Raw genomic sequence first — 27530 nt, 5'->3', positions numbered from 1 at the left:
TAGTTTGTTTCATTTATGCCTATCTACTCTCTATCTATCAAATCCTTGTGGCACACTTGATATTTTGCCATGTGCAATCTGGCCTTTGCCTGCTTCACTAGCCTTATCTACTCTTTGAGTAGATAAGCAGCTGCTGGTGCTGCTCCTTTGTGTTTTATATAGCTTTTGTGTGTGTAACTTTCCCTATATAGTCTCTTTTTCCAACCTCTTCCATTTGCCCAGTAGGAATTAATTGAATTTTTCTGAGTTCAGCTAATCGCAGTTCCTTAAAGAGTCCTTTCCTATGTCTCCCTCTGAATTAGGTTCCCTTTCCTCTTAGAGCACCATGCATTCCAGTGTGTTAGATCTTATTAACACTTCTCATTAAATAATTCATTCGGCAATTGCTTGTCCACATCTATCTTCCTCACTAGGAGAAGGGCAAATCCTCAGGAGAGCAGGGCCCATTTATTCTCTGTGGTACCCTGGTAGTCAGCATATTGCTTTGCACTTGGTAGTCACTCAATAAATATCTCTTTCAGTGGATGAGTCATCCAGTAAGATAATGTGCCTGGTAGTCATTTAAAAAGAATTAGACCAACTGCTACTTTGACACAGGCAAAAAGAAGTGACTGCTTTCTTCTTACTCTACTAGGCATTTCTATTTAAAACGATGTCTATTATTTATTGTACATGTTTTTTTTTTTTTACAGTAGGTACAGGAAAAGTAGAATGTGACATGACTTTTTGATGTAGCTCTGTGTGTGTGTGTGTGTGTGTGTGTGTGTGTGTGTGTGTGTGTGGTGCATGTGTGCTTGAATTTAGAGCCTTGTGCTCTCTCACTTGGACTTTTTCACTGAAGGCTGATACGCTACCACTTAAGCTACACCTCCATGTCTGTTTCCTGGTTAATTGGTGATAAAGTGTCTCATTGACTTTTCTGCCCAAGCTGGCTTCAAAACTCAATCCTCAGATTGTAGCCTCCTGAGTAGCTAGGATTAGAGGCCAGAGCTACTAGCTCTTTATTGGGTGTGGTTGTTTGGTCCAACAAATACACTTACTCTTCGTTTTCACTACTGTCTTTTAGTCTCCTCATTCTCTTCTTGTCACCTCAATTTCAATTTCTACTTTAGTTTTACATTTTTTGCTTGTGAAAAATTACTGAGCATTATTTTTTTTTACATCAACAAGAGTGGTTAAAAAATGGAAAATTTCATTGAAATTGTACTGAATTCATAAGATTCTACTATCCAATTCTCGAAACTCTCATTTTATAGGACTTTGATATTAACATAAGGCATACCTACTATTGATGATGGAAAAAAAAATCTGAGAGAAATTAAATAGAAGATTAATGATGCAATTTGGAGCACAGCATAAGGGATCATATTGTGAGCCAAATATCCTGCCTGGCTCCCTGTCTAATATACACTCAGTCAAATAGAGTTAGTATAATTAGGAAGCCTACACAAAGCAGAGGTGTTCATCCTTTAGATTTTTCAAATAGTAAACAGACTGAATATCCTTATTACATTGATTAATCTATGCATTACCTGAGACAAATTAGAATAAACCTTACAGCTAAAGAGAGTAATAACAGAATTTGAATCGCAGACCATTTATATGTGAGTTCATGTAGAGAGTGAGCTGACGAGTTGACCTTTCCTGAGATACACAAATCTAATCAATCTTTGACTCCTGTTGAAAGGATTGGCCTGCCAGCAAGTGCCTGATCTTCATTCTCTGCTTAGTATGGAGGGTTGATGAAGAGGTTGAAGTTAAGCTGAAGCTGTTTGCTCTTTTATATTGTTTAGTATTAAAAGATATCTGGTCTATGCTCAAATGTCCTTGAGTCAAAAATACGTGTTGTTCATAGGGTCAAGTTCATATACTTATCTGTTAACCAGATATAACAACCTGCAAACATAAAGACTTCATCTTTTTTTTTTCCTTTTAAGACCTCATTGCATACATCCTTTCCTGAAGCTTGCTCTATCTTGTGCATATTATTAAGTCAATACTTTAGTGAGTGGATGAAGTTGATTTATGTGAAACTGGCAATAGTCAGCTGTTTTTAACTTGTAAAAATAGTATTTTCAGCAGGGCACCAGTGGCTCATGCCTATAACCCCAGCTACTTAGGACACTCAGATCTGAGGATTGTGGTTCAAAGTCGTCTTGGAGAAGAAAGTTCATGAGACTCATCTCCAATTAATTGGAAGAAAGCCAGAAATGGAGGTGTGGCTCAAGTGGTAGAAAGCAAGCCTTGAGCAAAAATGCTGAGGGACAGCTCAAGGCCCTGAGTTCAAAAACCAGAACTGGCACAAAAAATGGCAATTTCATGTAGCCTATTATAAATCTATACCTTTCATTCAAGTTTCCATAGAAATCATGATCTATTGAATAATAAAATAAATTTGTAATAATGATACTTACTTTTCTTAGACACTTAATGGTTCAAGCAGATTTTTATAGGCTAGTCAGAGAGATTAGCTATAATTAAACCAGTGATTCTGTAGAATAAAGCATTAAGCCTCAAGCACTCAATTTGAGAACATTTGGTATACAACTTACTCATAGGTTGGTGACATAAATCATGACACCTGTTAGAATTATCTATACAATGTGAAAGGTTCCTTAATAGAAGTTTCTTTGCTAGTCATTTGATTTAGGACAAGCAATTAGGGTTGGATAGAGAATTAGATGATAGTGTCAGTGTTGTGCACTCTGTCTCTCCTTAGAGCATTGATTCTTAATGAGAAAAGGAATTGCCATTAGAGAATAATAGACTTTGGGATCTGATCATATGTAGGAAAAAAAAGCCCTGCAGTTTAGGGACTGTTAAGTGCTACTCTTGTGATTCATTATAGATCACCATCATTATCTAGTTCTTGATCTTAAGGACAAAAAGCCCTTCAGACACATAGGAATAAATGTGTGTGCATGAAAAAAAAATCTCATGATGTGAATGAGCATGTGGTGATGTTTCTTACAGAGAAGCAGAAAAGGTTTTATTTCTGCCAAGGGTTGATGTAATCCACCATAACTTCCAACATTAAAAAAGCAAGGGCAATGGCTTGAGGTCAGTCCTGACTCAAGACAGGCTAGAATAACTTCCCAGGTACCTGTCTATGGGATGGGGCTGGCAGTGCATGTTTCCTTGCAGGGCAGAAATACAGATGGGGAAGAAGAGATTGAATTTGGCTCATAAATTTTTATTTACTTCCTATATTTCATGTGAGAATAATAATAAATCTTTGATGAAATCAGAATTATCACTGAGACAGGATATCCTTAGGTGAGAATGTTGCTTCCTTTCTGATCTTGTTTTTCATATAAATAGACAAGAAAATCTCCACACGTTCTTATGTTTTTCTCTAATATAGAGCAAGAGAAGCTAGTGATACTCTTGATGTTCATAAATTTAAGTAGGTCTAAGTGAGTTTGCAGTTTTTGCCTTGATAAAAAAGAGACCACACAATTTGTGTGTGTGTGTGTGTGTGTGTGTGTGTGTGTGTGTGTGTGTGTGTGTGTGTGTGTGTGTGTGTGTGTGTGTGTGTGTGTCTGCCTGTATTGGGGCTTGAACTCAGGGCTTGGGCATTCTCCTTAGCTTTTTTTGTTCAATGCTAGTGCTCTGTCACTTGAGCCACACCTCAATTTTTGGTGATTAATTTGGGATACATTTTCACAATTTACCTGCTCAGGCTGGCTTTCAACCACAATCCTCAGATCTCTGTCTCTTGAATAGCTAGCATTATAGGCATGAGCTCCTGATGCCTGGCCACAGATTTATTTTTTTAAATTAAATGCACCAAGAAGTCTTTTTTGTATATTTTTATTATAAAAATGCTGTACAGAGGGGTTACAGTTACACAATGCAATGAGTACATTTCCTAATGAGCATTGTTGCCTCCTCCTTTGTTTTCCCCCTACCATCCCTTCCCTCCCACCAAAGTTGTAAAGTTTGTTTTCAACATAGTGTTTTGTACATCTCACTGTTATAATGGGTCAACCTGTACCCTTATTTAAGCATTTTGTTTTACCAAGAAGTCTTATATAAAGGTATTTCATTTTTTATGGGTGAGGAACAACATTCATTGTTACTATGAAAGTTAAATAATTTCTAAAATTTAGACATATAATGAAAGGATTACCATTGTTTATCAAGCCAAAGGACCCTGAGTCTGTAAATACTCCATATTGATCTGACTAGGAATAATAAAGAAGTTACTATTACAAATATGATTATTAATACAGGAATTTTTTCTTTATCACATTTTCAGAAACAATGTGCAAAACAGTCTTTAGAATTGTTGTTAGAGATGTTGGCAAAGTTTGCTTAAATTGCAATGTGCCTGTCAATTAACACTAGGATGTATTACTGCATTCCAGCAGAGAAATTTGGTGTTGAATGAAATTGAGGAGGATGCTATATCCTCTCTTAGTGTAATTTTTCCTTCCTCTTAGCCATATTTTGTGGTATTATAGTGTAAAGATTATTTGATTTCCAACATATTGTCTTGTGAGTATTGCTGTTGTATTGGTTTGCCCTTTGTCCTCTTACCATTTTGTTGTTCCCTTTCCATCTTTACAACTTGGGGGGGATTGGAGGGAGGGAAAGTGGGAGAAAAAAAGAGGGAGGGGGTAACAAGTTCAACAACAAAGATATTCACTATCACATATATACAACTGTAATTCCTCTGTACATCACCTTGACAATAAAATTAAAATTAAAAAATAAAATGGGAAAAATAAATATGACAAAGAACAAAACAAAACAAATGAACAAAGTTGTTTGTTATTCATCATTTACCACTGATCATATAGATATGGGCTAGCTATAAATAACTAGTTGGATAATTGTGTTATCAATAACTACTTTTTTTTTTTTTTGCTGGTCCTTGGATTGAACTCAGGGCCAGGTCACTGTCCCGGAACTGTTGTTTTGTTGTTGTTGTTTGTTTGTTTGTTTGTTCAAAGCTAGTACTGTACCACTGGAGCCATAGCTCTACTTCCAGCTTTTTGGTGGCTAATTGGCGATGTGTCTCATAAACTTTGTTGCCTAGGCTGGCTTTGAACTGTAATTCTCAGGTCCCAGCCTCCTAGGTAGTTAAGATTATACAGTAGTGAGCCATGGGTACCCAATATTAACTGCTTTTTAAAGTATATGCTCCAGTCAGATTTTTAGTGCTACTCATGTTATGAACTATATTTTTCCATGTTCCATGATCGTAAGAAGCAAAGCAAGGCATAATTAAGATCTTTGCTAACATTATATTGGAATTCACTTTTTATTTCCTCATAATATTCATCATCATAGACTAGCTGGGTTTTTCTTATTGGATTAACTAAATGGGCACAGAAATATTATTCTGAGACTGTTAGAATAAATCAAATAAATAAATATGACTAACAATAATGTAAGACAATGGAAATATTCAAAATATGCTATAAATATCCTCCAAATATACATTACCATAGTGGTATCATATTGTAACGTACATTTTTGTTGAACAAGAGCATTTTCCAATATCATTGACTACTAAACATATTTTTCTCTGATTTTCAAGGTGCATATGTATAGGTCAATGTATATATACATATACATGTATATATAATTTTTTTGTAGCTTTATATAGCCTCAAGGACTCTCTTGGCATTCAAGAAAGTCTGGGCTTCTGCATACCAGATCCTTGATCATTACCTTTTTGTGACATCTATATCTTCCTGTGTGGAGAGCATTCAGTCAGAGTCATAGTCATGTCTCCTTTGCTCTGTGGCTTTAAATATACTGCAGACTTACCTGTTACCCTATTCCTAGTGTGTAAAGATGGGCATAGTAATAGTATTTGCTATATATGGTTGTAGTGAGGACTGGTGTACACTGAGGTTAAGTCCACAACGCCTCTGTATCATTCATTTGCATTACTGACAGTGACAAGGCTGTCCCATAAACCTATCCCTCCTACCTCCAAAATGCATGGCCTTACCTTTACCACGTCTTTGAAGTTTTTGTTTGTTTTATTGTCATTCATGGGTCTTGAACTCTGCTTTGAATTTATTGGTAAATCTCAGGGTGTTTTCAATCTTGTTTTAAGTCAGTCATAGTAAAGAACTAGTCTCCCCGGCCATGCCCCTTTGTGTCCTGTACTCTAATTATTTCAGGCTCTGCACACTGTCTTGCCTGTTTTTTTACCCCTACTCTATGACTCCTATCATGTTTTCCTCATCGTTTCTACAGCTCATGTTCATGGACCTATTCTATCAGTGAAAAATGCTACCGTTTCACTTTTCATGTTTCCTTCACTTCTTTTCTGATAGCTGGCTTTTCCTGGAGGTCTGGCAAGAGATTGCTTCTTTTTTTTTCCTCCTGTAGTGACACTTTACACCAATTAGCTTAGGGATAGCGGAGCGGTCTTCCTTGTTCTTTATTGTTGTTTTGAGATGATACTCTTTTTCCTCTTTTTTTTTTTTCTCTTTCTGATTCCAGAGTTTGAACTCAGGACCTAGTGCTTGCTTGACTTGCGTAGAGTGTTCTGCTGGCACTCTAACACTTCTAAGCCATACTTCCAGCCAAACCTCCAGCTGGGCTTTGTTTGCTGCTTATTTTAAAGATCTAACAGCCTCCCCCCCCAAATTTTCTGCTCAGGCTGTTTTTGAGCTATGATCCTTCAGACCTCGGCTTCCTAAGTAGTTAAAATTAGAGGTAGGAGCCATTAGCCCTCAGCTTACTTTTGCCTCCCTTAAGCTATTCTTTTTTTCTCTTCCTTCTCAACCCTTGAATTTTTTTCTTTTCACTTCAGCAATTTGCTCTGTGGCTCACTTTGAGTTTCTCCCACACTCCCATCTCAGTTTTTGGCCATTTAAATGTTATATAGGTAGTCCTTCCATTAACCTCTTAGTTCCCAAGAATTGATTTCTCCATGATTGTATCTTCCAGCCTCAGTTAACCGCTTTCTCCTTCATACTAAGATGTTGTCATTATCATTATCTTAATTTAAAGCATTCTATCTGACCATCATCTTTGGGTTCCAAGCATGCCAGTGTAGCCTTTGGTTCTATCAGCTGCAGATGCAGATGATGAGAGTAAAGTAAGAATGGTAGAGATGGCCACTGGGAAATCTTCCTGTGGGTTAAATGGTGGACTGTTGTGTTGATAACATACCATTAATGACCTCATGGAATTGTAATTGTGATTACTCTTACATGGGGAGCTAGAGCAGCTTGGAAAATAGTACTCTGTTAATTTTGAGATCATTCTTTCAGACATTGCTATGAATGATGCTGCATTACTCATCCTGATTCTCTAAGAACTTTTCCAGTGTTCTGCATAGTATGTGTTCATATGCATGTGTGTATGTGCCTGTGTGCATGTGTATATCAGAGGGAGAGAAACAACAATGGTCGATTTAACTATGTGGTCAGGATTATTAGGGTTGGGGTCAATTCATTGTTATTCTAGAGAGAGTTTGATCTATGCATACTTAACCTACAAGATAATATAGAGGTACAGGATGATTGCATTTTCCTTAACTTATTGTCCTTAACATTTTGACACCATAAAAGAACAGTTATTGTGTCAATACAGGGTGTTCTGCCCCATTTATCTGAGAGCTAGCCACTTTTTCTTACGAATTTAAGTTGGTTAGCCATGAGACATGAAAGCTATATAGTCTGTAATTTACTAGGGTTGGTGGCTTTATAAAGCAGATGACCTGCTAATTATTAGCTATATATATATATATATATATATATATAATTGCTAATTATTAGCTATATATATATTTATATATAATTTTCTTATTTTGAAAATGTGCTGAATACTTTCCTAATGAGCATGATCTTAATGTCGAAAGGATAAAATACAGACGAGCCTGTGGAAAGTATCAGCCACATACTATGTCTCCCATAATCGATGATTTCTTTCCTCCCTGTGAATTTTACCAATCTAAATCCTGATGCTTCTACACATTTTCTATACAGGCTATAAATTTTAACTGAATGTGAGAGATACTTTATCTGAAAGGATTCAGATCATACAAGATTTATTTATAGAGATTAAATGTTCCCTAAATTTTTATGCCTCTCACAATCGATTTTTTATTAGCATGTATTAATTGTATTAAGGGATTCATTGTCATATTTCTCTATATACCTATAGTGTCCTTTGATTAAATTCAATCTTACACTACATTCTCTTATCGTTTCAATTATAAATGAGATATTCTGGGAATATTTTCCATTTTCAGTAGGTAGCACATTACTCAGTCTTAAAAATCACCTTTCTATGTATTTTCTAAGGCATATCTATCAAGTACCTATCAAATGCACATATTTTAGCCTATGTTTTAAAAGTCAGAGCAATTATATTTTGGTTTCATGGCAGAAACTTCTATATGAGACACAAAGAAGGGAGGAAAGAAGCAGGCAGGACTGGGAAGCAGTGTCAACTATAGCTTGTCCTTTGGGGTGGTTGTACTAGCTGTTGTGGCAGATGTCCCTTTTCCTGATTAATAAACAAAGTTGATTTACTCACATTTGTTCTTGGCTTCTACCTCACACCAGGTGGCCAGTCAGGCTGTAGTCATATCTGCAACTGCTGGCTGTCAGGAGCTTTGAGAGCCGTCTGTTATGATTAAAGTGATAGTTTAGAGGAAACTTAAGGTAGCTAACTGAGGTTTCACAAGTTGTATAAGCTTGCTTGGATTCTGGAGGCTTCTTTTCAATTTTGTATTAACATGTTTATTGAGGATGCTAGAATTAATCACATAGTAAGCTAGAAATGGGATTATTTTATAAATATCTCTGCTTTGAGCCACAAGAAATATTATTATTCATTATTATTGTAGCATCTCTTGTTTCTGTTTCCCTTCAGATAGGTAAGGTGTAAGGGGGAGGAGGGAAGTGATGGAGCTAAGTATCTGCCTCTGCTTTATGTCTTTCTTGATAGGTAGATTCGATCATTGAGCTCAGCTTGCCTTAGTAAAAGGACAGCACATTCCACAGAAAACAAATGTGTTTATCTGCCTTTTGATCCATTCCTCAAGAACTTGACAACATATTGTATTAGCAGACATATATTTAGGGAATATTTATTCTTAAAATCAATACACAGTGGACATTATCTTCCTTTAAGTATAATTTGGCCTCATGGGATTTGAATTCAACCAGTCTGACAGTGGAGCTCACCTCTAAGGTAGGTGATTTCAGAAGTAGACATCTAAACTAGAGGCTCAAAAGTTCTGCAACATAGAACTGAGTTGGATGGCCAAGTTGGAAAACATGGAACCAAGAGAATCTTAGCCTGTGGCTTCTCAAAAATCCAGAACTAGTCTTGTGATTCTCCAAAGAGAGCTGGAGGAAGAGAAACACTCAAACTGGTGATTGAGCTGGTCAGTTCTACAGATGGAGTCAGGTTTTCTAGCTCTGCACTATCTTTTTATAGGATATCTTTGTCTAGGATAGTCTTAGTAGAGGGTCACAAGGATCACAATAACTCAATAGCTATGTATATAGACCATATAAAATGATGTCAATTGAAATGAACTCCAAGATATGGAAATGAGGTTTTTTTTTAGTGTATTGTATGAAGTTCTTTCTTTCTTTCTTTTTTTTTTTCTTTTGTCCCCCTCCCCATTGGTTTATTCCCTGTTGTCACTGTTTTTGATTTGGGCACCCTGTGTCTTGTATATATGTTTACCTGATTTGGGGAAAGTAAGGAGAATGAACAAAATGGTGAGACAAAAGACAAAGGGTGAACCAATGCAACAGTGATACTCAGAAGACACTATGTTGGAAATGAACTTTACACCTTGGGGGTAGGGAAGGGAGTAGGGGGGAAAAGGGGAGAAAATGAGGGAGGGAGTAATACTGTTCGACAAGAAATCCACTCATGGAAGTGACACTGTGGCTCAAGCGGTAGAGCACTCACCTTGAGCTGAAGAGCACAGGGACAGTGCCCAGGCTCAGAGTTCAAGACCCACGACCGACAACAACAACAACAAAAAGAAATAAATCCACTCATTACCTAACTTATATAACTGTAATCCCTTTGTATATCACCTTTACAATTAAAGTTAAATAAAACAATCTCATAAAAACACAAATTACAGTATTTTATTTATGATGTATATATACCACATTAAAAAGAAATCTGTTCATATCAGTTGATGGACATTTAGGTTGTTTTAATTTGTTGCCTACTGTGGATAGTGCTGCAGTAAACATGAGAGTATACATGTCTCTTAAACATACTGTATTTTCTTTGCAGATATAACTGCTAGTATGATTGCTGTATCCTTATGGAAGTTCTGTTTTAAATTTTTTTTGGCAACTTTCATAGTAGTTGTACTAGTTTCTATTTCCACCTATGTGCTAGGGCTCCTTTTTCTCCATATCCTGGCCAACTGTTATCTTTTGTCTTTTGATAGTAGCTATTGTAGTGAGTAAGGTGATACCTCATTATATAGATACTTGTCATTCATAGCAGCACCAAAACAATGAACCTGATGTTTTCTTGCAATTACAATTTACACAATTTCTCTCGAAAATAATTTTCTCTACTAGTTTTCCCCACTACTACTAAAGTGTCTTGTGCACAGCACTTTAGTTTGTTAATTTGTTTGCTTGTAAACTTATTCACCTAGTTGGCATCCTATTTCTAAGGCCATAACCAAAGGTGATAGGTTGCTTGCTAATTCTTTAACTTGCAGTCACACAAATGCAGTTTGAAATAGTAACTTATATGCAAATTGTTGGTCCAGCCTAGAAAAGTTTCATTTACATATTTAAATTAGTCTGCTTTCAGCTCAATGATTTTGTCTAATTTTATACTTATAAATATGTGGCAGATGTTGTTTGGCTAAATTTAAAAATTAGGAATAATTATTGTAGAAATAGTACTCTTATATGTGCCATTCTGTGAACCATGGAGAGACATTGTCCAAGAAGAGAGGAGAATTCCCTAGGGGGAACATAAGTCTTTGAGCTATTGATTTTTAAAGGAGAGACCCTCAAATTATTATGAAATCAAATATGTTAGGACTATAATTTCAAGCTGAGCTCTGATTTATCTCATGCTGTTTGATATTGCCACAGAAGTGAACCAGCATGGTCAACCGTTTAAATGCAAATTTATAATTCTAAGTGCTTTTCTTTGCTGATACCATTTCATTTAAGCTGTAAGTCCCCAAGAGACTTGTCATGAATGTGGGTGTCTTTTGAAATGGAAACCTTTGATAAAAATAGAAGATATTCCAGAATAAACTGAGTAGTACAATTCAGCAAATTTATAACATGGCTCATCTCTCAGCCTCTGCAAAGCAAAAGAAATTTAAATAAAACAAGCCCTTCTGCCTGCAGTGAGAGGACTCAGAGGTGTTTGTGAGACAAACAAGGTAATGTACAGCATGAAAGGTCAAGTTGAGCTGGAGCTGGAAAGAGAAAAGCCAGATCAATAGATCCTGTTCTAGTGACAGGAGATGTTTCTAGACTTTACCAAGAGACTGGAAATGTACACTAGCAAAATGGAAGCAAACCCGTAATAGGTTATATCCATCTAGCTGGTGGGAAGGACCAGTGAGGGGAGGCCTGGAGGATGGGCCTTAAAAGAGTTTGCTGTTCTTCTCTTTCCTATGCCTGGACACACCTGTCTAGTCAGGGAACCTCTGAAACAAGTGCACAGTGAAAATCACACACTGTAGTACCCGTTCCATTTTACAAGTTGTTTGCCAGAAAGCTTGAGAAAGGAAATGAGCTAATTTTAATGAATATTCCTCATGGTTGACATTAATATTCATCCCAGAAGGAGGAGGTGAAAGTCTCTCCCAATTAGTGAATTATGGTAGGCCTTTAACAATCTCTTGGGAAATAAATTATTATGATTATCCTTGATTTGAGTCCCTGCAAGTGAAGCAGGGCTGATGTTTGCCATTTTAATGTATATTACTATTAGCTAATTGAGACTGACTGAAATACTTTGTTTTCTTGGCCCATATAGTTAGTGCTCATTTTTTTTTTTGAATTAGGCTCATTTTTTTTTGAATTAGGCACTGTATTGTGATGAAGATGGAACAATTGATTTGTTAAAATGAAAGTAAAATTTGGACTGCCATAATTGTTCTCATAAACCATACTTTTCATTCTTAGATGCCTTTTAAAATGCAAAGCCTTTTGTTTTCTAGTAGGTGTAATACAAAGCAAGTTAAAATGTTTTTTTTTTTAAAAATATAATGTCAATAGAAAATAACAACAGCAAAATGTTCTGGCTAAATTTTACCATCTCTGCTTGAGTGTGGATGATAAATTTTGTGTAGAAACTGTTTCCTATCAGTCAAAACATAATGACATTTCTTGATCTATGCCACACTGAGAGTAGACTGTTAAATATTAGTTTGTCATTATGTAGAAATCAAATGATTCTTCCTATGGCACATTAACTTCCTCTAGCTGCAAAGTGAAAACCATCTGCAGAGGTTGGGCTCCAATCAAGCAGTAGGCACCTTAAACACTAACACATCATTTTAGAACAAGCTATGCATGGCGACATCCGTATCTCTCTCTAGGCAACTACTCATCTAACTCTAGGACCATTCATTTTCCACCAACACAGTGCAGTCAATCAACATAATGTGATTTTGGAAGGCTGCATTTCTATTCGTTTTTGCATAAAACCAAAGAGAATGAATACCAAGAGCATGGAGCAGTTTACTGATTGACCTAGTGTAGCCAGAGATGATGATGCCACAAAATGCTGGAGTGAGATGAGGGAAGATCTCTGCATATTCCAGATGCAGGCATGTAGGAAGAATGGGAGCTGTATTTTCATACAGTAGTAGAAAGACATGGAAATTGGAAAACTTCTAATTAAATCCAGTTCCAAAAAGACACATTAGAACCAATCAACACTTCTGACTTTACACAATTTAACGAAGGTCTACTTAATTCTTCTCTAAACGTTTCAATAGGTCACTGAGGTTAGTTGTCCTCTGGCAATAAAATAATACTGTGTAGTGAAGAAAAATATTGAGGTGGGGAGAGACAGGAGGGTAGTTTTTGGAAAAGATCTGTGGGTTTTCCTACATCTCAATTTTTCTTCTTTTTTCACCCTTTTTATTTGGCAACAGGTCAGCTTGTAAGGAGTTGATGTGTCAGTAAAGCTATTTATCTCCAGTGAATTGAAAAAGCACAGATGTGGGGGTGGAGGCCTGGCACAGTTGATAAAGTGCTAGCTAATGAGCAAAAGCTTCAGGTAACGAGTTCAAGTTATAGTCTAGGACCTTAAAAAAAAAGCACAGATGTACACACTGTTGTCCTTTCTTCTCTGAGCTGCTTCCTGGTGGATCTCAAATGTACATTATTACTATTGTAGAAAAAACTTGAAAAATTTTCATATACACCTTTTGCATTAAAATAATACTTGTGAATTCATGGTTCAGAGTTTATAATTTCTGGGCAGAGTTCCAGTAAAATGACAATTTCCTTGTTTGTAGCTTGAATGTATCTAATTTCTAGATAAGTGATTGAGCCTATAAAAATATATCATCTCCTATATTCTAGGTGCATATATAATTACTAAATCTATATCTGCAGTCAAAAGCAAGCTCATTTAATATTTGCAGAATACTTAGAGCTTTGACACATTTCCTGTACCTTTTATGACACAAATCAAGTCCAATGCTATCCATTACAAAGATCCACTATGTTGTTTACTGCTCTGTTTTCCTTCCCTTCCTTACAACCCACTCCTACCTTATTTACTTGAGGTAGCCATCCTTTGTTCTTTCTTGTCTTGTTGTTGGGAAATGGGCCCCCAATACCTCTGCTTGGCCAAGTGTGAAACACGTGTTTGTTTTACTTGGTCTCATTCTCCTCACCAATGTTCATGAACTCTTCATTGGTTCTCTTGGCTGCTTTTGTTTCCATCCTTCTCCCTTTCAGAACACCCATTCACAAAACTACTTAAGAGGTAGTTGCTTTAATAGGATCTTCATGGATTAGATGTATCTAAGGGTACGATCTTGGGCTGATAGAATATGTTTTAGGGATTGGTTTTAAGTCAGAAGTTGCTTCCTTTAACTCAGCCATGGACCCCCTGAGAATGAGCGTTAAATGTTGGTGTGTATTGCTGTCTTTTCAGGGTAGTTCCTGATAGAGGATGGACACTCAGTTAAGAAAGGCATGAATGGATGAATGAGTGATTATTCAATAACCTAGCTTGCTTGACAAAAGGCGTAAAGTGATACCACAAATTTTCAATATATTCATCCAGAAACAGAGAAAAATGTGACTTGAATACAAGAAATGTTTCTATGCGGAAAAGAATTCAGTACATTATTTTTATTTTATTGAATAGGTGATGTACAGAGGGGTTACAGTTACATAAGTAAGCTATTGAGTATATTTCTTTTCCAACAGTGTTACCCCTTCCCTCATTTTCTCCCACGTTCCTTCTCCTACTTGACTCCTCTCTCTCCCAAGTTGTAAAGTTCATTTCCAGCATACTGTCTAGTGGGTTTCACTGCTGAATTGGTTTACCCTTTGTCCCATCATTTCTGTGATTCCCCTCCCCTTCCCCAGATCAGCTAAACTTATATACAAGACAATGGGTACAGAAATAAAAAACAGTGACTACAAGAAATAAACAAGAGGAAAAAAATGAAAGAAAAAAGAAATAACAGCACAGAGCGTGCATCGCCCACACACACACAGGATAAAAAACACCCAAAACTGTTGTTTCATTTTGATTAGCATCATTTTATATGATGAACTGTACATAGCTATTGGGTTATTGCGATCCTCTGCTAGAACTATCCTAGGCTTATACTAATTATTACAAATTAGGGAAACTATGGATCCTATGTTTCTTTGGGTCTGGCTTACTTTACTTTATATGATTTTTTCCAAGTCTTTCCATTTCCTTATGAATGGGGTGATGCCATTCTTTTGGATGGAAGCATAGAATTCCATTGTGTATATATACTGCATTTTTGACCCATTTATATACTGAGGGGCATCTGGGTTGGTTCCATATCTTAGCTATGGTAAATAATGATTCAGTGAACATAGTTGTGCTGGAAGCTTTAGTGTGGCCTTGTTTGTAATCATTTGGGTAAATGCCCAGGAGTGGGATTGCTGGGTCATAGTAGAGCTCTATGTTTAAACTTTTGAGGAACCTTCATACTGCTTTCCAGAGTGGTTGAACAAACTTGCATTCCCACTAACAGTGTTGTAGCATTCCATTTTGGCCACATCCCCTCCAGTATCTGTTATCAGATTTCTTGATGATAGCCATTCTAACTGGGGTGAGGTGGAATCTCAATGTTGTTTCACTTGCATGTCTTTTATAGCCAGAGATGTTGAACATTTCTTCATGTGTCTATTGGCCATTCTTATTTCCTCTTCAGAGAAGTCTCTTTTTAATTCTTTAGCCCATTTATTAATGGGGTGGTTGTTTCTTTGAGGATTTGTTTTTGGGGGGTTTGATTTTTTGAGCTCTAACATATGTTAGATATGTCTATTGTATAGCTAGTGAAGGGCTTCTCCCAATCTAGTCACAGTATTTTTGAGAATACAGTTTATCAAGAATGACACGCACAGGTTATATAAGTAAGGACTGATGATTTAATGCAGTTAAAATACTTTGCTCAGTAAGTACTAGCTATTATTATTATTGTTGTTATGTTACTGAGAGAGAAAGAATGATTAAGAATGATGGTTGCCTGATAAGAAAATTGATCGCTTCTTTTGCTTGTACTGGGGTTTGCACTCAGGCCTCTGCACTTGCTAGGATGATGCTATACTGACTGAGCCATACCTCCAGCACCGTTTTGCACTGATTGTTTTTAGGACCAAGTTTTCCTGCCTAGGTACACTTCAAGGCTTAGATCTGCCGACTTTTAGGTTTCCCATTACTGCTGTGGTCACAGGCACACACGCTAAGTCTAGGTTCCTGGAGTCTAGTAGACGTTTTCTGTTCTGGCTAGTCTGGAGCTAGGATTCTTTATCAAGTTATACCCTCATTGCTTGGCAAGGCAGACATGAGCCATCCTCACCCAGCCCTTATTGGCTCTTCCTGGAGCCAGCAATCCTGGCATTCTGCAGTGGTGTTTCTTGTGCCAGGAAAATATATTAAATAGAGCACATTTCAGCCAGGCTGACTATTTTAAAATATAACAGGTCTTCTTCAAATCCTACAGAGGCTCACCCCTGTCTTCAAAATGAGCTTGAAGTTTTTAGTGTGATGTCTTGAAACACTTCATTCCTTCATTATGCTTCAGTTTTTGGAGTCTTTTCCTATTCACAGTTCTTTGCAACCATAAGGACTTAAGTGTGCCATGTATCTTCCTACATTGTATCTACCAATTTTGTAGTGAGGATTTGGCAGTAAAAGACTTTCTCCAGGTATGATGTCCTTCCTAGGCTGTAGTTGGAGTAGACTGTGTGAGCTTTGGTTCTGGGCAGCCGAGTGGCTACTGCTTCTGCAGAGGATTGTGCAGTACTTGGCCTTAGATAGGGAGGGTTCATTGGTGGACTGGAGTCTGATGTACTTGGTTGCAAATATGGGGTGCCTGGCAGATTGCACGCTCAACGTGGGTCAGTGCTTAAGCAGGCCTGGGTGTGTGCAATGCAGTGTATCCATTGATGGGAATGAGGATCCTGTGAGAGTCTGAAACCATCTGGGGCCCAGGCCACCTTAATGAGCACAGATAGAGTGCCTGACCACTGTCTGCTGGGTGCATGGATGTGGTTATGGGAATATGGAGGTGACCTTCTGTTGGATGGACTCTAAAGCTGCTTTCTTTGCAAAGCTGAGGGTGGGTGGATGGAGCAGCCTGTCTGCTTTCTAGGAATGAATCTCTCTGGGCACTCTATTTACCTGTTATCCAGGGTTGAGAGGAGGGTGAGGCCAGTTGGCTGTTTCAGAAGGCCTGGATGAGCCAAGCTTCTCAGAATGGGCTGTTTTACTGCTCTGTGAAGATGGTTGGAGTTGCCCGTCTCCCTCTCAGGGTATTCAGCAGACTGATATGCTCATAATAGGCAGCCTGGGTGAGTCCTGGGGCAATGGAAGGGTATCGTACTGCATTTTGTTTCTATCTGTGCTGTTGCTCTTTCCATTGTGTTCTGAAGTTATTTCTATATGCCTAGTGTCAACATAACTTGTCATTGGTGGTCATTTAGTGACAGTTTAATATAGGATAAGATATTTTGTTTCAAAGTAATTCTCAATATCTTATTGAGATACTTTGGTGCCAGTTTTATCTATAATGAAGGGACTACCGTTCAATATTTATAATGAGGTGGTCTGAGTATTCAGTATTGAAAGTATAAAATTAAGGGAATAAAAATGTATAAAGAGGGGCTGGGAATGTGGCTTTGTGTTCTTAAGTTCTTGCCTAATGTGCATGGAGCCCTGAGTTCAATTGCTTAGTACCACATAAACAGAAAAAGCCGTAAGTGGCACTATGGTTTAAGTGGTAGAGTGCTATCATTGAGCAAAAGAAGTTCAGGGACCATGCCTGGACCCTGAATTCAAGCCCCAGAACTGGAAAAAAAGTATAAAGAAACCAAAATTAAATTGAAATTAAAATTAAAGTCAAAGCATTATGTGGGGGTATGAATTGTGAATCCTAGGACTTGATTTCAAGTTGAATTGAAGTCTCTAGATGCATTGAGAATTACTGTCTTACAAATGTATTAACTAAAATGTGGTAGATTCAATGGAGATTTCAAATAGAGTAATTCCTTAGAAAAGTAAAATCAAAGTTCAGCAAAATGAAACACCAGGAAGTGGGTACTTGAAAGAGGTCCTGCCCATGTAATTGTAACCCCTCTGTACAGTATGTTCTCAAATAAAATAAAATAAAATTTTAAATTTAAAAAAAAAAGAAAGAGGTGGGCTGGAGTCAAGGGGAAAGGGGTATATAAATGAAGAGAAGAAGATGGGAGAATGCAGTCAAGAATTCAATGTATATCCTACAAAGTGAAGTAGAGTTAGAGAAGAGGTGGATAGGGAGGAATGGGTGAGAGCATTGAAAAGGATGACATTGATTAAGATCTATTATATTTATAAACTATTCTGTGAAATGGCAATTCCTTTGTACAATTACCTGAAGATAATAAAAAAAATAAAAATTACTGTCTTTAAGCCTTTACTTGGTTTTGTGTACATAGTCATCTCATTTATCTGTATTCATGTATTGCTATCCTTTCTTGGAAAGATAGTGATCTGACTGGATATTTCAAGTTGAAATATAATGAATTTCACCTAATGATTATAATAGTTCAGCAAATTAACTGCTTTCAAAAATATATTTTGGGGCTGAGAAGGTGGCTCAGTGGTAGAGCGCTTGCCTTGCATGCATGAGGCCCTGGGTTCGATGCCTCAGCACCACATTAGCAGATAAAGCCAGAAGTGGCCCTGTGGCTCAAGTGGTAGAGTGCGACCCTTGAGCTGAAGAGCTGAGGGACAGTGCCCAGGCCCAGAGTTCAGGCCCCATGTCTGGAAAAAAAAAACAAAAACATAATTTGGAACTCCAAGTCATGGACACAAGAAATTTTTCTTTTTGTTGTTGTTTTTAATGTAATACATGATTTCTTTTTTCTTTTGTCTTTTTCCCCCCTGTGGTTTATCCCCTGTTATCACTGTATTTGATTTTGGTTCCTTAGGTATTAAATACATGTTTATCAAAATTAGGGAAGGGAAAGGGAACAAAAATTGGTGAGACAAAGGACAAAAGGGGTAACCAATGAAACAGTGATACTCACAAAACAATATGTTGGAAATGATCTTTACAACTTGAGGGGGGTTGGGGAGGAGGGAAAGTGGTTAAAAATGAGGGAGGGAGGTAACAAGTTTGTCAAGAAATGTACTCACTACATTACTTATGTAACTAACACGTCTGTACATCACCTTGACAATAAAATAAAATAAAACAAAAGTATATTTTGAGGATATGACTTACCTGGGAGACAGAAGATATCTTCTATAATGCATATTAATTACAGTGTCATGCTCCTTCGCTGCAGAAAATATTCAAAAATATCATATTTCTTCCTATGTCTGTGGGGAAATTTCCTGAATTTTCCCAAACCATAAGATTTTCAAGTGAAATCAATGTTCTGGGTAGAGTTGTTTTTTTTTTTTAACCATAAATATCTTGGGAAATCTCACTTGGAATTGAAAACCTATTGCTATGTGGGGTGAGTAAGAAGCTTTCCCGTACTTGATTATTTATTTTCATACATTCATATAATTGTAACAGATAGAAGTGAGTTTCAGCAGTTGTTTAGATTAGAAAGAGTGTCTGAACGCTAGCTGCTTGCCTTCTTTTCTGTAGTGAATTACATCCTGATGATTGGAAATCAGCATGGGTTCAGGTGATCCAGGTGTTTATGAAATACCTGCCATATTAATGTGAAAAACAAGAGCAATGGTGCGGTAGTGAGGTTATCTGGTATTTACCTTATTGAAAGTCATATTTTTCAGAAGATAAGGTCATTTCATGGTTATTAGAAAACCCAGCAGTGGAGAATATTGCTGAATATACTTTCCAATAGGGAAAACTTACAATGTACACCAACCCCTAGGCTGCTTATTAGCTTCCTTAATTTTAAGGTAACCTATATCCTTTTATTTGGTTATTTTTAGCATATTAACTCATTTAACTTTCAAAACAACGGTATGAGGATGGTATTACTAATTCCCTATCCTCCAAATGAAATAGAGGTTCAGAAAAATTCAATAGCTTGAATTAATGTGTGTGGGTATTTTCTTTTGAGTGTGTAGGAAGATTAACTGGAATGGGTCATGGAGCAGGCTTTCTGGTACATGGTAAGCCCTCAATAATTCTACTATTTTTATTAAGGTCATGCAGCTGAAATGTTTTAGAGGTGGGATTAGGTTACTGATCTGTCTCATTCCACAACTCATGCTCTTTTTTTTTATCATTTATTCAACTTCCCTTTGCCAAAATATGGAGTACATGTCATTATTCTTCCTATTATGATCTTCTTAAGGGCAAAGGATGAAGCCTTTTTTGGTATTATTTGTATTATTTGTTAGTTATTATCATATGTGCCATAATCAATGTTGACAACTTGACAAGCTTGGCTCTGACAGTTTCTAGGTTTGCTCTCTATTTGAATGATTGGGAAATGGTTGATTCTAAGAAGGAGATGGAAGAATGTTGTTACAGTGTACCTGACACTTTATATTAGAACATATTTCCTTTCCCTCCCTCCCCTTCCCATAGTATGCCAACTGAATTATAATTCTAAGTTTTGCTTCTCTGGTGTCTATGTGAAGAAGGGATTCTGAGCAGAGTATTCAGGTAGAGTTAATGTTTTCAATTAGTTTGGCCAGTATTTCCCAATCTGCTGATTGTTTCCTGAGATGATTCAGAACTGAGCTTTTTAACTTGAGGGATAACAAATGTGTGTGTGTGTGTGTGTGTGTGTGTGTGTGTGTGTGTGTGTGTGTGTGTGTGTGTGTGTGTGTGTGTGTGTGTGTGTGTGTTGAAGGGAGAGGATTAAAAAAAATCAGTGTCATAGTCCTGGAGAGTTTGCTTAAAAGGGAATTTAAGTAAAAAAATGAGCTGTCAGTATCCCTGAGGCTTCTTGCTAGTCACATAATGATATGTCATTTGTCAAATGCAGTTGTCTTCCTTCACTTGAAGTTGATGCTGTTGGTGGGGTTTCTCCACATTTCTGAATGTGAACTCAGAGAGATTCAGGACCAAGAGTCTTTGCTTGTGCATAGCATACATGAGTGTGGTAAGCCACAGACATTCTGTGCATGTGCATGGTAGATCATTATTCTACTGCTTCAACGGATGATTTCTCTGTGACAACATTTTCATAGATTCTTCTCTTATTATGGTAAGCTCTATCTATCTATCTATCTATCTATCTATCTATCTATCTATCTATCTATCTATCTATCTATCTATCTATCATCCATCTTTCTATGATTTTGAGCTACAGTTGGTTGTTATCAACTACATTCACACCATTGTACAAGCATCAACACCATCCATATTCAGAACTTTTAATCTTCCCCAAATAAAATGATGTACCTAGTAAACTATATCTCCCCATTCCCTCTTCCTCCAGCACACACTAATCATCATTCTACTTCCTGTATTTATGAATGAGACAACTTGTATCCAAGCTTTATACCTCATAATTTATTGGCTTAAATTGAGGTCTACTATCTTCTGTTATTCCTTGTTGTAGTTACCATCTGAGTATTGGCACTGATGTTTCACTGCCAAATCTATAAAGGAGGAAAAGTTAATGTAGTTCTTTTGCAATAAAATGGTCTACCATGAGTCTGTTTATAGCCACCTCTTAAGTTTTATTAGTGCATCATGAGGGCAGGAGCTGTATGTATCCAGCTCACCTGTGTATTGCCAGTGTCAAGTGCGTTGTACGTTGCAAAAAATCAATATGGAATAAGCAATGGTGCTGATTTTTATTAGTTAAATTGCTTTCTAAATTATTTAAAAGTAATTTCAATTTTTTTTGTGTGTGTGTGCGCACGTGCACGTGCCAGCTGCAACAAGGACTCTACTCTTTCTTCTTCTTTTTTTATGTCTTCTTAACTAAAAAATAATTTTAATTTTCATATTGCTCAATGCATCTTGATCAGGGGTACCCCTTCCATGACTCTCCCCACAGCCAAGAACTCTTCTTTTCCCATGGCTGTTTCTGTAAAGGTAATCTATAGTGTTTAAAACCCAACGATTATAAGCTTATGCATCCTTATTCCTTAACTTATTCATCAGTTGGGGTTTTGAGTACATGTTATTAATGGTATTAATTGCTGTGTAATGGTATCCAAAATACTCCTTAAACTCCAATCCGAATGGAGATTCCAAGCCAAAAATACAGTTGTTGTACTATTAAGAAAGAAAAAAAGATACAATGCTGCAGAAAGATCAACGATGGGGCAGATAACTTTAATTTCAAGGAAATAAAGATGTGATAACATCTCACATTTTTGAATACTTGTGCTTTCCTAGAAGCAAGGAGAGAGCTTGTTTGACAGACTTGTACCTGAGATGCAGTTTTCTTTAAAGAAGATAAGATAATAGAATATTTTTCTAATAGAGCTATTCAAAGATGAAATACATAAACTTGGTGCTGATGGCTCACATCTGATCCTAGTCTCCTACTTGGGAGACTGAGATGATGGTTTAAGACAAACTGAGCAAATTTTTGCAAGACCATCTCAACCCCGAATTCCAGTGATAGAGTATCTGTTTAGCACTTGCAAGGTCCTGAGTTTGAATGAGAATATCATTTAAAAAATGTAACACTTGAACCTTTGAGGGGCAAAGCTCAGGGACGGCGCCCAGGCTCTGAGTTCAAGCCCCAGTTCTAGAGAAAAACAGAAAAAAAGAAAAGGCCATCCTCTGTTTATTTTTCTTGTCTGTGATGCTTAGTTTCTAAATAACATTGAAGTGTCAGGATCTTTGAGCTTGAATAAAAGTCTTGTCACAAAAAAAATGCAACACCTGCCCCCCCCCCCTTTTTTTTGGTCATGGGGCATGAACTCTGGGCTTGGGCTTGGACACTGTACCTAAGCTCTTCAGCTCAAGGCTAGTGCTCTACCACTTGAGCCACAGCGCCACTTCTGGTTTTCTAGTGATTTATTGGAGGTAAGAGTCTCACAGACTTTCCTTCCTGGGCTGGCTTTGAACCATGAGCTCAGATGTCAGCCTCCTGAGTAGCTAGGATTACAAGCGTGAGCCACCGGCGCCCGGCTTATTGTGGACTTTTCTATGTTTATCTTTTGGTCCCTAAAGTATAGAATTAAGGATTATGATGCCAGGAGAGTTTTTTGACTTAATGTGTATTTGTGGAAGAATACACACTTTAAAGCATTTGAATCTGTTCAATACTAGTCCACTATGATATCTGTCAACAATCAGTTATTATTTAAGTAGAATCTGCTATATCTCAGGCAGTCCTCATGGATAGTTGGTTCAAAACCACTAATGTCTGTGTACTCTGACTTTAGTTATGAGACTAATTAGGTTGGGTGTATAAATTACAACCTATGACAATTATGTCTAGTATTGAAAAGTGTAACAGTCTTTTGACTTTTGACTGTTGCTGTATTTGAATGTGACCTTACATTATCCCTTAATGGTTACATATGGAATCTTCCACTGTTTATATCTATATATGGTCATGATTTAAACACCATGTAGCTGAGTGAATAGGATGGGTTATTAAGTGGAACAACCTGATTCCAACACATTCCACTGAAAAGCAATTTCATATTATTGCAGTTCATTAAGAGATCCTATACAGCACACAATACAGTTCATTATTCACTCTGTGGTATAGGACAAGTAATAAGGGTGATTTTTTTAAATAATAGAGTTAAGTCCAATAGAGCCACCATGCTGGGTGATGATGATGTGTGTGGTGTTCAATTTCTGTGTGTAGTGTTTGCTAAAGAATTAGATATTGGAATTTTAGACTTATATTCACTTAGGTCTCAAATGGCATCCATTAGCAGCAGGAAGTCTCCTTTTTCTTTTTTCCTGTTGTGTGTTTATTAACACACTTAGTTTAAAAATACGTTAACTAGGAAAATTGTGTTCTGCTTGTTCTTGCATTAATTCCAACCTCTTACTTGCTATGATTAGGGATTTGTGGGTGGGGAGTGGCAGGCATTGATTTCTATTGTGCTGCCCTTCTGGCAAACACCTCAGATTTATAAAGGACAAAGCTTGAATTTATCTCACTGACTTCCAACCTCATTTATTGTCTGGTAATCTAACCCTCCATAAGCAAAGTATCCTGCTGAATTTACTGACTTTATTTTTAACCATAAACTATATAAGCTCAATAATAAGGTAAATTTGCCCGATAGCAACTGTAGATAATGCAAATGTTCCCCTGTAAACCTTTGTGATTTTAAATATGGGGCCATGAATGCCTCTTGGGAAAGGAATTACTTTTCAGCACTTTAATAAGGAGGGTGTATAAGTGTGCTTTGAGTTTCTGAACTCTTTTTTTAACTGAGCAAATTTCAGGGTGATGTTTGTCCGCAGCATGAGAACATTTACGCTATTTTCTCCAAATTATGTTTCCCTCCAGTATTAAGGTTTAAGTGATTTTCTTTTAACCCTGAAATAATCTGGAAAAGAGGATTTTGCTTTGCCTTTTCAGAATGCATTTTATTGTGAAATACTTAGCAGTATTTTAGCATGGCATACCAGCTCTATTGGTTATTGGTAAGGATAGATTTGGTATACTTTGTTTTAGATTGGATTGTTCCCCCATTGAACTTCCAAATATTTATTTCAGTAGTCTGAAACAGAGAAATATAAGACAGAACATTTTGGATAATTTCACTTGTGTAGAGACCTTTAGATTTTTTTTCTGTAAAAGAATCCAATAAGAATGTAAGCCATAGTACTTGAAGGTACTTACCAACGAAAAAAGATAAATGGCTTTTTCTAACCATAGGCATCTTTGCATTTTAAAAAGCCTCTACAGAGGTTAACCTCCCCCCCCCCCGCCAATAACACTCTATTATAACTCAAAAGCCTTTTTTTTTTAATGCCGAAATATGAGAAAGATGATATATGGGGCTCCCACTAGCTTCACTATAGTATGATCACCTAAGGGAAAATAAAAGTGATAAGAATAAGGGTATTATTGCATACAATGTGTTTTGTTTTCTGTGTTTGCCTTAGGTGAAATATAGCTTATCAAACAATTAATAATGTGACAGATACTTAGCTCTATTGATGACTCTCAACCCATGTGTCTATTGGGTTGATTGGAGTTCTTATCATCTCCTCAAAATAAGCTTTATTAATATCTATCAATGTGACAACATAGGCCTTAGAAATTCTAGAGTTCTACACATCCTAGCTGTAATGTCGAACCTGTACTGTGACATGATGGTGTAAGACTTAAAAATAAATAACTGCCATTTTCCCTAAGGTGAACGTCTTTATAGAGCCCCTATTGGTGACGAAGATTTATTTATGTTTAGGTGTTGAAGGTTCAGCGAAGCCCTCGCACTGTCTCTCAGATGAGACACATCAGAAAAGAAAATATTGGAGATGCCAGAGTTTTCATTTCAGTCTTATGTTACCCAAGTCCAGAAGGTCACTGACAATGAACTCTCACTGTGGTTTCATGTGCATGTTTTAATATTGATATTTTAATGCTGGAATATAAATACTAGAAAACTCCAAACAAATGGAAAATGGAGTGAGTCTCAGGAACATTAAAGTTTATTAAAATAAGATGATGTCAATCAATTGGTTTCCTAAAGTAAGGGCACTGGAAGAGCAATTTGAGGGCAATTTCAAAGGATGTTGAGTTGTCATAAAACAATCTCATCATTTTTGGAAAATGAAAAGGGAAGGATTAGGTCATTGTACATAGCTGGAGAAAATAGAATAGGGAGAAAATGATAAACTAGGAACTATCAGGCCAAAGGTTAGCTCTGAGATATGCTTTTTCTTTAACTTTAGATTTCACTTGTTTTCTCATCTGCAAAATTACAGATATAATTCTTTAGTACTTTCCAGGACTGATAAATGAATGGAGTAAATGTGTTATTCAGATGGCATAGCCATTTGAAATCATATCAGACTTTCACATGATCATATTTTTTAATATTTAGAAAAGCTAAACAAATGTCTCAGAATTTCTCTGTATCTAGTACTCTTTTTAAAATTTCATTTTGGAGAGCTTTTCTGGGAGATAATATTATTTCTCAAGTAGGAAGTTCTCTCTATTATGTTATATCTTCTATCAGCTATGAAGGGGTTGGGGCTATATGTAATCTTTGATTTTCTAGAAGCTGTTCTTGCCTGGTATATAGTAGGCTGTCAAGAAATGCTTATTAAAAATGCAGCAGTGGTACTCACTAGTTACTATGTTGAAAATGAACTGTACAACTGTGAATAGAGACAGGAAGGGAAAATGGAGAAAGCAATGGAAGAGGTGACATTGTCCAAAAAGAAATGTACTCTTACCTGAATTATGTAACTATAACCCCTCTGTACATCAACTTTCCTATAACAATAAAAAAGAAAGAAAAGATTCTTATTAAATATTGGATTTTGTAGTAAAATTTATTGTATTGATAAAGTATTTTTAATAAAATAAAACTAACAAGTACAATAAGGATCTTAAGTCTTTGGTCTTTGTTACATTATAAGTAGGTACAATGGAACATTTTTTCTTGATTAATAGGGCATCATTTGATCTTAGTATGGCTCCAGAATTTATTTAATGGGTTTATAAATCATCTATTTAGACAATTTGTTTTGCAAATATTATGCATCTAATATTCTGTGTATCTATGTATGACCTGATTTTTCTGGGATTTACAAAGTTATCCTAATGGATTGTTCCTTGTATCATAGATACTTAACTTGAAAATTTCTTTTTTTAATTTAATTTTTTTATTGTGAGAATACTGTAGAGAAGAGTTACAATTACATGGGCAAGGTAACGAGTACATTTCTTATCAAGCATTGTTGCCTCCTCATTGTTTCCCCTTCCCATCCCTTCCCATACTCCTCCCCTCCCCCCACCCGATCCTCCTCCCACCCCCCCACCAAATTGGTTAAGTTCGTTTTTTTGACATAACGACTTGTACATCTCATTGTTGCAGTGGGTCCACCTGTATCCCTAGTTAAACGATTTGTTTTTTTCCCTCCCCTCCACAAAATATACCAACATCAAATACAGTGAAAGTATGGGTTATACTGTGGGGGAGGGACATACAAAGCAACATAGAAATCATCTTATATATATGATAGAAACAATTGAATGAAAGGAAAAAAAAACAAAAAAACATTTGAATACTTATCTTGGGGTTCATTTTCCTAACATCAACTTATCTGACCTTTCCTGCTTGACTCAGACATACTAGTTATCGCAGATAAGGGAAACCATGGGACCTATGTTTCTCTGGGCCTATCTTACTTCACTTAATATAATTTTTTCCAAGTCTTTCCATTTCCTAACAAATGGGGCAATGTCATTCTTTCTGATGGAGGCATAGAATTCCATTGTGTATATATACCACATTTTTTTGATCCATTCATCTACTGAGGGGCATCTGGGTTTGTTCCATATCTTAGCTATGGTAAATAATGCTGCAATAAACATAGTCATGCTGGTAGCTTTAATGTGGTCTTGTTTATAACCATTTGAGTAAATGCCCAAAAGTGGGATTGCTGGGTCATAGGGGAGCTCTATATGGAGTCTTGAGGAACCTCCATACTGCTTTCCAAAGTGGTTGAACAAGTTTACATTCCCACCAACACTGCAGTAAGGTTCCCTTCTGTCCATATCCCCTCCAGCATCTGTTGTTATTAGAGTTCTTGATTATAGCCATTCTAACTGGGGTGAGGTGGTATCTCAATGTTGTTTTGATTTGCATTTCTTTTATGGCTAGAGAGGTTGAGCATTTCTTCATGTGTCTATTGGCCATCCTTCTTTCCTCTTCAGAGAAGTTTCTCTTTAAGTCTTTAGCCTACTTATGTATTGGGCAGTTGTTTC

At 36.7% G+C, this 27530-nt stretch overlaps 1 protein-coding gene across 3 annotated transcripts in view; it reads left to right on the top strand.

The window, feature by feature from the left end:
* Nucleotides 1-27530, top strand: part of Tafa2 (TAFA chemokine like family member 2) — a 464602-nt gene that overhangs the window by 133995 nt on the left and 303077 nt on the right. Inside the window, exon 1 of one of the 3 annotated variants that reach the window (XM_069987768.1) lies at nucleotides 17007-17024. The exons of the other annotated variants lie outside the window; for them this stretch is intronic. The gene's annotated coding sequence lies outside the window, so the exon portion shown is untranslated. Of the gene's footprint in view, nucleotides 1-17006; nucleotides 17025-27530 lie in introns of those variants that run through there. 3 annotated transcript variants of the gene reach the window in all.

Source organism: Dipodomys merriami, unplaced genomic scaffold (genome assembly GCF_024711535.1).
Source record: "Dipodomys merriami isolate MVZ:Mamm:240054 unplaced genomic scaffold, mDipMer1.0.p SCAF_10, whole genome shotgun sequence".
Lineage (NCBI taxonomy): Eukaryota > Metazoa > Chordata > Mammalia > Rodentia > Heteromyidae > Dipodomys > Dipodomys merriami.
The sequence above is the reverse complement of the archived record's forward strand: the minus strand, read 5'-3'. Positions and strand labels throughout refer to the sequence as shown.